Source organism: Oncorhynchus kisutch, linkage group LG10, assembly GCF_002021735.2.
Source record: "Oncorhynchus kisutch isolate 150728-3 linkage group LG10, Okis_V2, whole genome shotgun sequence".
Taxonomy (NCBI): Eukaryota; Metazoa; Chordata; class Actinopteri; order Salmoniformes; family Salmonidae; genus Oncorhynchus; species Oncorhynchus kisutch.
The window spans coordinates 41,135,606-41,151,303 of NC_034183.2; positions in this window are offsets into that span (position 1 = coordinate 41,135,606).

Consider the following 15,698-nt stretch of genomic DNA (forward strand, 5'->3'; position numbering starts at 1 on the left):
ATGCAGCACTTATTTGTTAATCACTCATTGATATCACACTCAATAGAATGAGAGGGGGGAGTCATGTTCAAACTAACCTTACTTAAAAAATCCACACACAATCTGGGAATAATATGTGCAGTACCAGTCAAAAGTTTGGACACACCTACTCATTCAAGGGTTTTTCTTTATTTTTACTATTTTCTACATTGTAGAATAATAGTGAAGACATCAAAACTATGAATGACACATATGGAATCATGTAGTAACCCAAAAAAGTTTTAAACAAATCAGAATATATTTGAGATTCTTCAAAGTAGCCACCCTTTGCCTTGATGACAGCTTTGCACATTTTTGGCATTCTCTCAACCAGCTTAATGAGGTAGTCACCTGGAATGCTTTTCCAACAGTCTTGAAGGAGTTCCCTAATATGCTGAGCACTTGTTGGCTGCTTTTCCACTCTGCGGTCAAACTCATCCCAAACCATCTCAATTGGGTTGAGGTCGGGTGATTGTGGAAGCCAGGTCATCTGATACAGCACTCCATCGCTCTCATTCTTGGTCAAATAGACCTTACACAGCCTGAAGGTGTGTTGGGTCATTATCCTGTTGAAAAACAAAATGATAGTCCCACTAAGCCTAAATCAGATGGGATGGCGTATCGCTTCAGAATGCTGTGGTAGACATGCTGGTAAAGTGTGCCTTGAATTTAAAAAAAATAACTGTCACCAGCGAAGCACCCCCACACCACCTCCTCCGTGCTTCACGGTGGGAACCACACATGCAGAGATAATCCGTTCACTTACTCTGCATCTCACAAAGACATGGCTTGATGTTTTTTTGCGACTGCGACAAAATTCTTGAATTTTTCCGGATTGACTGTCCTTCATGTCTTAAAATACTGATGGACGGTCATTTCTCTTTGCTTATTTGAGCTGTTCTTGCCATAATATGGACTTGGTCTTTTACCAAATAGGGCTATATTCTGTATACCACCCCTACCTTGTCACAGTACAACTGATTAGCTCAAACACATTAAGAAGGAAAGAAATTCCACAAATGAACTTTTTAACAACGCACAACTGTTTGTTAATTGAAATGCATTCCAGGTGACTACCTGTCTTAGGTCAGTTAGGATCACCACTTTATTTTCAGGGTTGTAGGCCTCCTTGCTCGAACACGCTTTTTCAATTCTACCCACAAATTTTCTATAGGATTGAGGTCAGGGCTTTGTGATGGCCACTCCAATACCTTGACTTTGTTGTCCTTAAGCCAATTTGCCACAATTTTGGAAGTATGCTTGGGGTCATTGTCCATTTGGAAGACCCATTTGCGACCAAGCTTTAACTTCCTGACTGATGTCTTGAGATGTTGCTTTAATATATCCACAGAATTTTCCTACCTCATGATGCCATCTATTTTGTGAAGTGCACCAGTCCCTCCTGCAGCAAAGCACCCCACAAAATGATGATGCCACCCCCGTGCTTCACGATTGGGATGGTGTTCTTCAGCTTGCAAGCCTCCCCCTTTTTCCTCCAAACAAAACAATGGTCATTAGGACCAAATAGTTCTATTTTTGTTTCATCAGACCAGAGGACATTTCTCCTAAAAGTACGATCTTTGTCCCCATGTGCAGTTGCAAACCGTAGTCTGGCTTTTTTATGGTTTTGGAGCAGTGGCTTCTTCCTTGCTGTCGATATAGGACTCGATTTACTGTGGACATAGATACGTTGTACCTGTTTCCTCCATCATTTTCACAAGGTCCTTTGCTGTTGTTCTGGGATTGATTTGCACTTTTCACACCAAAGTACGTTCATCTCTAGGATACAAAGCTTTATTACATTCCCATGGTGTTTATACTTGCGTACTATTGTTTGTACAAATGAATGTGGTACCTTCAGGCATTTGGATATTGCTCCCAAGGATGAACCAGACTTATAGAGGTCTACAATTTTGTTTCTGAGGTCTTGGCTGATTTCTTTTGATTTTCCCATGATGTCAAGCAAAGAGGCACTGAGTTTGAAGGTATGCCTTGAAATACGTCCACAGGTACACCTCCAATTGATTCAAATGATGTCAATTAGTCTATCAGAAGCTTCTAAAGCCATTACATCATTTTCTGGAATTTTCCAAGCTGTTTAAAAGCACAGTCAACTTAGTGTATGTAAACTTATGACCCACTGGAATTGTGATACAGTGAATTATAAGTGAAATAATCTGTCTGTAAACAATTGTTGGAAAAATTACTTGCGTCATGCACAAAGTAGATGTCCAACCGAGTTGCCAAAACTATAGTTTGTTAGAAAGCAATTTGTGGAGTGATTGAAAAACGAGTTTTAATGACTCCAACCTAAGTGTATGTAGACTTCCGACTTCAACTGTATTTGCATTTTCCTTTAGATAAATGTAAGGTTTTTGAGGACGTGAGTGAAGAAGGTATAACAAATATAGGTTTTTGCTTTGTCTTTTCTATCCATTTTATTCATGGGGAAAACAATGGCACAAAAAACAGGTACATCTGGACTATTGTTTGGTATCCCTCTGTGGGTGTCTCACCCTATTACGTTTATGGGATGCATCCCAAATGGCACCCTATTCCCTATATAGTACACTACTTTTGACCAGAACTTTATGAGCCCTTGTCAAAAGTAGTGCACTATATAGGGGATATTGAACTATTGGCAACCATAGTCTCACCTGAACAGCACTGAGCCGTGCCTGATCCTGGCTAGAGGGGCAGTGTCTAGTCGGCAGCAGTTGGGTGGGTAGCTGCCTCACTCTATTCGGAGTAGTACGAGTCAGTAACGTCTGTGTAGTTGGTGAAGCAACAGCAGTTCATCTTCAAGGACAGGGAGAGAAAGAGAGAAAATCAGAGATACTCTGTAATGTTGTAGCATTTTCTCAGCAATCCCTTGAGTGACATGCTAACAACAATGACTGGGGAATTGAAAAGTGTTTTAGATGGATGGGTATACTAGCTAGTGTTCACCACAATGATGGCATTCTTACATGAGTAGTTATTGATTTAGCGCTCAATAAAAAGCAACATGACATTGACGGTTATGTAACAAACTCTTGGCACTCTGTGTAGGGCAGAGGTATCAAACTTATCTGGCCCGCGGGTGGTTTGTACTTTAAAATGACTGAAACTGTGTAGAAATAATGTACCTACAGTGCCCTCAAAGTATTCACATCGCTTTACTTTTTACACATTAGGTTATGTTACAAAGTGGGATTCAAATGTATTTAATTGTCCATTTTTTGTCAACGATACACACACAATACTCTGTCATGTCAAAGTGGAAGAAAAATGATATATTTTGTTTATATATGAAAAATAAAACACTAATAAACACTATATATACACAAGTATGTGGACACTCCTTCAAATGAGTGGATTCGGCTATTTCAGCCACAGTCATTGCTGACATGTGTATAAAATCGAGCACACAGCCATGCAATCTCCATAGACAAACATTGGCAGAAGAATGGCCTTACTGTAGAGCTCAGTGACTTTCATAGGATGCCACCTTTCCAACAAGTCAGTTCATCCAATTTCTGCCCTGCTGGAGCTGCACCGGTCAACTGTAAGTGCTGTTGTTGTGAAGTGGAAACGTCTAGGAGCAACAACTGCTCAGTCACAAAGTAGTAAGGCACACAAGCTCACAGATCAGGACCGGCGAGTGCTGAATCATGTAGCGTTGCAACACTTACTACCGAGCTCCAAACTGCCTCTGGAAGCAACGTCAGCACAATAACTGTTCGTCTGGAGCTTCATGAATTGGGTTTCCATGGCCGGACAGCCACGCACAAGCCTAAGATTACCATGAGCAATGCCAAGCGTTGGCTAAAGTGGTGTAAAGCTCGCTGCCATTGGACTCTGGAGCAGTGGAAACGTGTTCTCTGGAGTGATGACTCACGCTTCACCATCTGGCAGTCTGATGGACAAATCTGGGTTGGTAGATGCCAGGAAAATGCTACCTGCACAAATGCATAGTGCCAACTGTAAAGTTTGGTGGAGGAGGAATAATGGTCTGGGGCTGTTTTTCATGGTTCTGGCTAGGCCCCTTAGTTTCAGTGAAGAGAAATCTTAACACTACAGCATATTTTATTTTTATTTTACCTTTATTTTACTAGGCAAGTCAGTTAAGAACAAATTCTTATTTTCAATGATGGCCAAGGAACTGTGGGTTAACTGCCTGTTCAGGGGCAGAACGACAGATTTTGTACCTTGTCAGCTCGGGGATTTGAACTTGCAACCTTTCGGTTACTAGTCCAATGCTCTAACCACTAGGCTACCCTGCCGCCCCTAGATGGTTCTGTGCTTCCACAGGGGGAGGCTCTTTCCTGTTTCAGCATGACAATACCACCGTGCACAAAGCGAGGTCCATACAGAAATGGTTTGTCGAGATCGGTGTGGAAGAACTTGACAGGCCTGCACAGAGCCCTGACCTCAACCCCATCAAACACCTTTGGGATGAATTGGAACGGAGACTGTGAGCCAGGCCTAATCGCCCAACATCAGTGCCCGACCTCACTATTGCTCTTGTGGCTGAATGGAAGCAAGTCCTGCAGGAATGTTCCAACGCCTAGTGGAAAGCCTTCTCAGAAGAGTAAAGGCTGTTATTGCAGCAAAGGGGGGACCAACTCCATATTAATGTCATGATTTTGGAATGAGATGTTCGATGAGCAGGTGTCCACATACTTTTAGTCATTTAGTGTATCTTGATTAGATAAGTGTTCAACCCTCTGAGTCAATATATGTTAGAATCACATTTGGCAGCGTGTATAGCTGTGTGTCTAGGAGCTTTGCATACCTGGATTGTACAACATTTGATTTTTTAAATCCTCTGTCAAGTTGGTTGTTGATCATTGCTAGACAGCCAAGACCATTTTCAGGTTTTGCCATAGATTGTCAAGCCAATTTAAGTCAAAACTGTAGCTAGGCCACTCAGGAACACTACATGTTGTCTTGGTAAGCAACTCCAGTGTATTTGGCCTTGTGTTTTAGGTTATTGTCCTGCTGAAAGGTGAATTTGTCTCCCAGAGTCTGTTGGGAGCAGACTGAACCAGGTTTTCCTATAGGATATTGCCTGTAGTTATCTCTATTACATTTATTTTTTATCCTGAATAACTCCTTAGTCCTCCTTGCCTAGATGACAAGCTTACCCATAACATGATGCAGCCAACACTATGCTTGAAAATTTGAAGAGTGGTACTCAGGGTTGTGTCGTGTTGGATTGGAACCAAACATAACGCTTTATATTTCAGGACAAAAAGATAATTTATTTGCCACATTTTTTGCAGTATTACTTTAGTGCCTTATTGCAAACAGGATGCACGTTTGTTTTCTGTACAAGCTTCCTTCTTTTCCCTCTGTCATTTAGGTTGGTATTGTGGAGTAACTACAATGTTGTTGATCCTTCTTCAGTTTTCTCCTATCATAGCCATTAAACTCTGTAACTGTTTTAAAGTCACCATTGGCCTCATGGTGAAATCTCTGAGCAGTTTCCATCCTTTCCGGCAACTGAGTTAGGAAGGATACCTGTATCTTTGTATTGACTGGGTGTATTGATACACCATCCAAAGCGTGATTGTTAACTTGACCATGGTCACAGGCATATTCAGTGTCTGCTATTTTCATTGTCACCCATCTTCCAATAAGTGCCCTTCTTTGCAAAGCATTGGAAAACCTCCTTGGTCTTTGTGGGTTGAATCTGTGCTTGAAGTTTACTTCTTGACTGATGGATCTAAAAGATGTGTGTGTGGTACAGTCAACAATCATCTTAACCACTATTATTGCACACAGAGTGAGTCCATGCAATTTATAATGTGACTTGTTAATAAGCACATTTTTACCCTTGTACTTATTTAGGATTGACATTAAAAAAAGGCGTTGATTACTTATTGACTCAAGACATTTCAGCTTCTTATTTTCTATTAATTTGTTAACTATTTAAAACAACATTCCACTTTGGCATTATGGGGAATTGCGTGTAGATCAGTGACATAAAATCTAAATTGAACTAATTGTAAATTCTGGCTGTAACACAACAAAATGTGGAAAAAGGCAAGGTGTGTGAATACTTTCTGAAGGCACTGTACAATTTCTTGACTGTGTCCAGCTCGCTAATAATCACCGAAATGAAAGCTAGACAGGGATCATTGAAAATTCCCAAAAAGATAGATAGAGGACTATTGTTTGCAAATGCTGACAGCGAGGAAATATAACCAATTATCACTGCGGCCCTCCGAACCTGTCACACTCTGACCATGATTTGCATTGTTTGTTTCTATGTTTTGTTTGGTCAGGGTGTGATAGGAGTGGGCATTCCATGTTGTGTATCTAGTTTGTCTACTTCTATGTGTTTTGGCCTGATATGGTTCTCAATCAGTGGCAGGTGTTTGTCGTTGTCTCTGATTGGGAACCATATTTAGGCAGCCTGTTTTGTATTGTGGTTCGTGGGTTATTGTCTATGTTATGTTGCTTGTTAGCAGAGTGTTTCTTTAGCAGTCACGTTCGTCTTGTTAGTTAGTTAGTTAGTTAGTTAGTTAGTTAGTTAGTTAGTTAGTTAGTTAGTTAGTTAGATTGTTTGTTTTAGTGTACTTCGTGTTTTTTCCATCTTTTCATTAAAATATGTATTCACATCACGCTGCGCTTTGGTCTCCTCACTACGACGATCGTGACAGAATAACCCACCAACAATGGACCAAGCAGCGTGGTAACGGCCAGCAGCAGCAGCGGCAAAGAACGCAGTACTCATGGACTTGGGAGGAGATTCTGGATGGCGAAGGAACCTGGGCACAGCCAGGGGAATATCGCCACCCCAAAGCAGAGATGGAGGCAGCGAAAGCAGAGAGGAGGAGGCAGCACGGCAGCGTGGCTGGAAGCCCGAGAGGCAGCCCCAAAAATTCCTTGGGGGAGGCACACAGGGAGTGTGGCGAAGCCAGGTAGGAGACCTGCGCCAACTTCCTGTGCTTACCGGAGTGAGAGAGGAACCGGGCAGGCACCGTGTTATGCGGTGAAGCGCACTGTGTCCCCGGTGCATGTGCATAGCCCGGTTAGGTACATTCCAGCTCCTCGTATCGTAGAGTGGGCATCGAGCCAGGTGCCATGAAGCCGGCTTTACGCATCTGGTCTCCAGTGCGTCTCCTCGGGCCGGCATACATCAAATCAAATCAAATCAAAATTATTTGTCACATACACATGGTTAGCAGATGTTAATGCGAGTGTAGCGAAATGCTTGTGCTTCTAGTTCCGACAATGCAGTAATAACGAACAAGTAATCTAACTAACAATTCCAAAAAAAACTACTGTCTTATACACAGTGTAAGGGGATAAAGAATATGTACATAAGGATATATGAATGAGTGATGGTACAGAGCAGCATAGGCAAGATACAGTAGATGATATCGAGTACAGTGTCAGTGCGGGCTATTCCACCTCGCCGCACTGGCCTGGCTACGGGGAGCATTCAACCAAGTAAGGTTGGGCAGGCTCGGTGCTCAAGATCTCCAGTGCGCCTTCACGGTCCGGTCTATCCGGTGCCACTTCCACGCACCAGCCCTCCGGTGGCAGCCCCGCGCACCAGGCTGTCTCTCCGTCTCATCCCTACAGGTGCTCCCACCTGTCCAGCGCTGCCAGAGCCTTCCTCCTGCCCAGCGCCGCCAGAGTCTCCCGTCTGTCCTGAGCCGCCAGAGTCTCCCGTCTGTCCTGAGCCACCAGAGTCTCCCGTCTGTCCTGAGCCGCCAGGGTCTCCCGTCTGTCCTGAGCCGCCAGGGTCTCCCGTCTGTGCTGAGCCGCCAGGGACTCCCGTCTGTCCTGAGCCGCCAGAGTCTCCCGCCCACCTGAGCCGGCCTGGTTTAGGCTATAAATTTTCCTCTGTTCTTTCTTGCCATTTGGCTGCTTATAGATGCTTGTCATGGTTGTTGAAAATTACATACTATTCTGAACAAAAATATGCAATATGTAACCATTTCAACGATTTTACTGAGTTACAGTTCATATAAGGAAATCAGTCAATTGAAATACATTCATTAGGCCCTAATCTATGGATTTCACATGATTGGGCAGGGGCGCAACCTGGGACGGCATAGGCCCACCCACTTGGCAGCAAGGCCCAACCACTGGGGAACCAGGCCCAGCCAATCAGAATTGTTTTTTCTCCACAAAAGGGCTTTATTACAGACAGAAATACTCCTGTTTCATCCACAAGTGAAGAAGCTGGATGTGGAGGTCTTGGGCTGGCGTGGTTACATGTGGTCTGCAGTTGTGAGGGATTCATTCAATGGCATTGAGGAGTATACCACTTCTGTCACTGGCTTCATCAATAAGTGCATTGACCGACATCCCCCCCACAGTGACCGTACGTACACATCCCAACCAGAAGATATGGATTACAGGCAACATTCGGACCAAGCTAAAAGCTAGAGCTGACACTTTCAAGGAGTGGGACACTAATCCGGAAGCTTATAAACTTATAATGAATCCCGCTATGCCCTCGGATGAAGCATCAAACAGGCAAAGTGTCAATACAGGACTAAGATTGAATCCTATTACACTGGCACTGACACTCATCGGATGTGGCAGGGCTTGCAAACTATTACGGACTACAACGGGAAATCCAGCTGCGAACTGCCCAGTAACAAGAGCCTACCAGATGAGCTAAATGCCTTTCATGCTCACTTCGAGGCAAGCAACACTGAAGCATGCATGAGAGCACCAGCTGTTCCTGACGGATTACCAGGATGTGTTCTCAGAGCATGCGAGGACCAACTGGCAAGTGTCTTCACTGACATTTTCAGCCTCTCCCTGACTGAGTCTATAATACCTACATGTTTCAAGCAGACCACCATAGTCCCTGTGCCAAGAAAGCGAAGGTAACCTGCCTAAATGACAACCGCCCTGTAGCACTCACGTCGGTAGTCATAAAGTGCTTTGAAAGGCTGGTCATAGCTCACATCAACACCATCATCCCGGAAACCCTAGACCCTCTCCATACCGCCCCAACAGATCCATAGATGATGCAATCTCAATTGCACTCCACACGGTCCTTTCCCACCTGGACAAAAGGAACACCTACAGTGGGGCAAAAAAGTATTTAGTCAGCCACCAATTGTGCAAGTTCTCCCACTTAAAAAGATGAGAGAGGCCTGTAATTTTCATCATAGGTACACTTCAACTATGACAGACAAAATGAGGAAAGAAAATCCAGAAAATCACATTGTAGGATTTTTAATGAATTTTTTTAATTTTTTTATTTATTTTATTTTACCTTTATTTAACCAGGTAGGCAAGTTGAGAACAAGTTCTCATTTACAATTGCGACCTGGCCAAGATAAAGCAAAGCAGTTCGACAGATAAAACGACACAGAGTTACACATGGAGTAAAAACAAACATACAGTCAATAATGCAGTATAAACAAGTCTATATACAATGTGAGCAAATGAGGTGAGAAGGGAGGTAAAGGCAAAAAAGGCCATGATGGCAAAGTAAATACAATATAGCAAGTAAATTACTGGAATGGTAGTTTTGCAATGGAAGAATGTGCAAAGTAGAAATAAAAAATAATGGGGTGCAAAGGAGCAAAATAAATAAATAAATAAAAATTAAATACAGTTGGGAAAGAGGTAGTTGTTTGGGCTAAATTATAGGTGGGCTATGTACAGGTGCAGTAATCTGTGAGCTGCTCTGACAGTTGGTGCTTAAAGCTAGTGAGGGAGATAAGTGTTTCCAGTTTCAGAGATTTTTGTAGTTCGTTCCAGTCATTGGCAGCAGAGAACTGGAAGGAGAGGCGGCCAAAGAAAGAATTGGTTTTGGGGGTGACTAGAGAGATATACCTGCTGGAGCGTGTGCTACAGGTGGGAGATGCTATGGTGACCAGCGAGCTGAGATAAGGGGGGACTTTACCTAGCAGGGTCTTGTAGATGACATGGAGCCAGTGGGTTTGGCGACGAGTATGAAGCGAGGGCCAGCCAACGAGAGCGTACAGGTCGCAATGGTGGGTAGTATATGGGGCTTTGGTGATAAAACGGATTGCACTGTGATAGACTGCATCCAATTTGTTGAGTAGGGTATTGGAGGCTATTTTGTAAATGACATCGCCAAAGTCGAGGATTGGTAGGATGGTCAGTTTTACAAGGGTATGTTTGGCAGCATGAGTGAAGGATGCTTTGTTGCGAAATAGGAAGCCAATTCTAGATTTAACTTTGGATTGGAGATGTTTGATATGGGTCTGGAAGGAGAGTTTACAGTCTAACCAGACACCTAAGTATTTGTAGTTGTCCACATATTCTAAGTCAGAGCCGTCCAGAGTAGTGATGTTGGACAGGCGGGTAGGTGCAGGTAGCGATCGGTTGAAGAGCATGCATTTAGTTTTACTTGTATTTAAGAGCAATTGGAGGCCACGGAAGGAGAGTTGTATGGCATTGAAGCTTGCCTGGAGGGTTGTTAACACAGTGTCCAAAGAAGGGCCGGAAGTATACAGAATGGTGTCGTCTGCGTAGAGGTGGATCAGGGACTCACCAGCAGCAAGAGCGACCTCATTGATGTATACAGAGAAGAGAGTCGGTCCAAGAATTGAACCCTGTGGCACCCCCATAGAGACTGCCAGAGGTCCGGACAGCAGACCCTCCGATTTGACACACTGAACTCTATCAGAGAAGTAGTTGATGAACCAGGCGAGGCAATCATTTGAGAAACCAAGGCTGTCGAGTCTGCCGATGAGGATATGGTGATTGACAGAGTCGAAAGCATTGGCCAGATCAATGAATACGGCTGCACAGTAATGTTTCTTATCGATGGCGGTTAAGATATCGTTTAGGACCTTGAGCGTGGCTGAGGTGCACCCATGACCAGCTCTGAAACCGGATTGCATAGCAGAGAAGGTATGGTGAGATTCGAAATGGTCGGTAATCTGTTTGTTGACTTGGCTTTCGAAGACCTTAGAAAGGCACGGTAGGATAGATATAGGTCTGTAGCAGTTTGGGTCAAGAGTGTCCCCCCCTTTGAAGAGGGGGATGACCGCAGCTGCTTTCCAATCTTTGGGAATCTCAGACGACACGAAAGAGAGGTTGAACAGGCTAGTAATAGGGGTGGCAACAATTTCGGCAGATAATTTTAGAAAGAAAGGGTCCAGATTGTCTAGCCCGGCTGATTTGTAGGGGTCCAGATTTTGCAGCTCTTTCAGAACATCAGCTGAATGGATTTGGGAGAAGGAGAAATGGGGAAGGCTTGGGCGAGTTGCTGTTGGGGGTGCAGTGCTGTTGTCTGGGGTAGGAGTAGCCAGGTGGAAAGCATGGCCAGCCGTAGAAAAATGCTTATTGAAATTCTCAATTATGGTGGATTTATCAGTGGTGACAGTGTTTCCTATCTTCAGTGCAGTGGGCAGCTGGGAGGAGGTGTTCTTATTCTCCATGGACTTTACAGTGTCCCAGAACTTTTTTGAGTTAGTGTTGCAGGAAGCAAATTTCTGCTTGAAAAAGCTAGCCTTGGCTTTTCTAACTGCCTGTGTATAATGATTTCTAGCTTCCCTGAACAGCTGCATATCACGGGGGCTGTTCGATGCTAATGCAGAACGCCATAGGATGTTTTTGTGTTGGTTAAGGGCAGTCAGGTCTGGGGAGAACCAAGGGCTATATCTGTTCCTGGTTCTAAATTTCTTAAATGGGGCATGTTTATTTAAGATGGTTAGGAAGGCATTTAAAAAAAATATCCAGGCATCCTCTACTGACGGGATGAGATCAATATCCTTCCAGGATACCCCGGCCAGGTCGATTAGAAAGGCCTGCTCGCAGAAGTGTTTCAGGGAGCGTTTTACAGTGATGAGTGGAGGTCGTTTGACCGCTGACCCATTACGGATGCAGGCAATGAGGCAGTGATCGCTGAGATATTGGTTGAAGACAGCAGAGGTGTATTTAGAGGGGAAGTTGGTTAGGATGATATCTATGAGGGTGCCCGTGTTTAAGGTTTTGGGGAGGTACCTGGTAGGTTCATTGATTATTTGTGTGAGATTGAGGGCATCAAGTTTAGATTGTAGGATGGCTGGGGTGTTAAGCATGTTCCAGTTTAGGTCGCCTAGCAGCACGAACTCTGAAGATAGATGGGGGGCAATCAGTTCACATATGGTGTCCAGAGCACAGCTGGGGGCAGAGGGTGGTCTATAGCAGGCGGCAACGGTGAGAGACTTGTTTTTAGAGAGGTGGATTTTTAAAAGTAGAAGTTCAAATTGTTTGGGTACAGACCTGGATAGTAGGACAGAACTCTGCAGGCTATCTTTGCAGTAGATTGCAACACCGCCCCCTTTGGCAGTTCTATCTTGTCTGAAAATGTTGTAGTTTGGAATTAAAATGCAAATTTGCAAATTATGGTGGAAAATAAGTATTTGGTCACCTACAAACAAGCAAGATTTCTGGCTCTCACAGACCTGTAACTTTTTATTTAAGAGGCTCCTCTGTCCTCCACTCGTTACCTGTATTTATGGCACCTGTTTGAACTTGTTATCAGTATAAAAGACACCTGTCCACAACCTCAAACAGTCACACTCCAAACTCCACTATGGCCAAGACCAAAGAGCTGCCAAAGGACACCAGAAACTAAATTGTAGACCTGCACCAGGCTGGGAAGACTGAATCTGCAATAAGTAAGCAGCTTGGTTTGAAGAAATCAACTGTGGGAGCAACAAAAGTAACAAAGCCTACCATCAGTAACACACTACGCCACCAGGGACTCAAATCCTGCAGTGCCAGACGTGTACCCCTGCTTAAGCCAGTACATGTCCAGGCCTGACTGAAGTTTGCTAGAGAGCATTTGGATGATCCAGAAGAAGATTGGGAGAATGTCATATGGTCAGATGAAACCAAAATAGAACTTTTTGGTAAAAACTCAACTCGTCGTGTTTGGAGGACAAAGAATGCTGAGTTGCATCCAAAGAACACAATACCTACTGTGAAGCATGGGGGTGGAAACAACATGCTTTGGGGCTGTTTTTCTGCAAAGGGACCAGGACAACTGATCCGTGTAAAGAAAATAATGAATGGGGCCATGTATCGTGAGATTTTGAGTGAAAACCTCCTTCCATTAGCAAGGGCATTGAAGATGAATTGAAGATGAAACGTGGCTGGGTCTTTCAGCATGACAATGATCCCAAACACACCGCCCGGGCAACAAAGGAGTGGCTTCGTAAGAAGCATTTGAAGGTCCTGGAGTGGCCTAGCCAGTCTCCATATCTCAACCCCATAGAAAATCTTTGGAGGGAGTTGAAAGTCCGTGTGGCCCAGCAACAGCCCCAAAACATCACTGCTCTAGAGGAGATCTGCATGGAGGAATGGGCCAAAATACCAGCAACAGTGTGTGAAAACCTTGTGAAGACTTACAGAAAACGTTTGACCTCTGTCATTGCCAACAAAGGGTATATAACAAAGTTTTGAGATAAACTTTTGTTATTGACCAAATACTTATTTTCCACCATAATTTGCAAATAAATTCATAAAAAATGGATTTTTTCCCTCATTTTGTATAGTTGAAGTGAAGTGTACCTATGATGAAAATTACAGGCCTCTCTCACCTTTTTAAGTGGGAAAACTTTTTACATTTTGTTCACAAGCTCAGTTGTTTTTCAACAGTAGTTTGAATCTGCTGCTTCAAATAATATTAAAGAGATGCCCTAGTCAGATCCCAAATCTCACACAGACACAGGTGACATGACTCGAGTTGCCCCATTACCACTGTCACCTCGTGCCCTTAAAGGGGCAGCTGAACATTTGGTCTTGTCTGATACGTTTGGCTCAAATGAAATGAAATGTCCCACCTAGCTATCTTAACGTGTAAGTCTGCTAAATGACTAAAATGTCAAATGTAAAGCATGGTCATCTGTTTTTTGTGTGTATTTGTATGAACAGTGCTTTTTCCACATTGTGCTATGTTTCAACCTTGTTCTAAAATGTTTTAAATACATGTTTTTCCACATCAATCTACACACAAAACCCAATAGAAAGAAAAAAACAGTTTTTTAGAAGTCTTAGCAAATTTATTGCAAATAAAAAAACAGATACCTTATTTACATAAGTATTCAGACCCTTTGCTATGAGACTTGAAATTGAGCTCAGGTGCATCCTGCTCCCCATCCAACCTGACAGAGCTTGAGAGGATCTGCGCGAAGAATGGGAGAAACTCCCCAAATACAGGTGTGCCAAGCTTGTAGTGTCATACCCATGTGGACTCGAGGCTGTAATCGCTGCCAAAGGTGCTTCAACAAAGTACTGAGTAAAGGGACTGAATGCTTATGTAGATGTGATACAGTATATACAGTGCCTTGCGAAAGTATTCGGCCCCCTTGAACTTTGCGACCTTTTGCCACATTTCAGGCTTCAAACATAAAGATATAAAACTGTATTTTTTTGTGAAGAATCAACAACAAGTGGGACACAATCATGAAGTGGAACGACATTTATTTGGATATTTCAAACTTTTTTAACAAATAAAAAACTGAAAAATTGGGCGTGCAAAATTATTCAGCCCCTTTACTTTCAGTGCAGCAAACTCTCTCCAGAAGTTCAGTGAGGATCTCTGAATGATCCAATGTTGACCTAAATGACTAATGATGATAAATACAATCCACCTGTGTGTAATCAAGTCTCCGTATAAATGCACCTGCACTGTGATAGTCTCAGAGGTCCGTTAAAAGCGCAGAGAGCATCATGAAGAACAAGGAACACACCAGGCAGGTCCGATATACTGTTGTGAAGAAGTTTAAAGCCGGATTTGGATACAAAAAGATTTCCCAAGCTTTAAACATCCCAAGGAGCACTGTGCAAGCGATAATATTGAAATGGAAGGAGTATCAGACCACTGCAAATCTACCAAGACCTGGCCGTCCCTCTAAACTTTCAGCTCATACAAGGAGAAGACTGATCAGAGATGCAGCCAAGAGGCCCATGATCACTCTGGATGAACTGCAGAGATCTACAGCTGAGGTGGGAGACTCTGTCCATAGGACAACAATCAGTCGTATATTGCACAAATCTGGCCTTTATGGAAGAGTGGCAAGAAGAAAGTCATTTCTTAAAGATATCCATAAAAAGTGTTGTTTAAAGTTTGCCACAAGCCACCTGGGAGACACACCAAACATGTGGAAGAAGGTGCTCTGGTCAGATGAAACCAAAATTGAACTTTTTGGCAACAATGCAAAATGTTATGTTTGGCGTAAAAAGCAACACAGCTCATCACCCTGAACACACCATCCCCACTGTCAAACATGGTGGTGGCAGCATCATGGTTTGGGCCTGCTTTTCTTCAGCAGGGACAGGGAAGATGGTTAAAATTGATGGGAAGATGGATGGAGCCAAATACAGGACCATTCTGGAAGAAAACCTGATGGAGTCTGCAAAAGACCTGAGACTGGGATGGGGATTTGTCTTCCAACAAGACAATGATCCAAAACATAAAGCAAAATCTACAATGGAATGGTTCAAAAATAAACATATCCAGGTGTTAGAATGGCCAAGTCAAAGTCTAGACCTGAATCCAATCGAGAATCTGTGGAAAGAACTGAAAACTGCTGTTCACAAATGCTCTCCATCCAACCTCACTGAGCTCGAGCTGTTTTGCAAGGAGGAATGGGAAAAAATGTCAGTCTCTCGATGTGCAAAACTGATAGAGACATACCCCAAGCCACTTACAGCTGTAATCGCAGAAAAAGGTGGCGCTACAAAGTATTAAC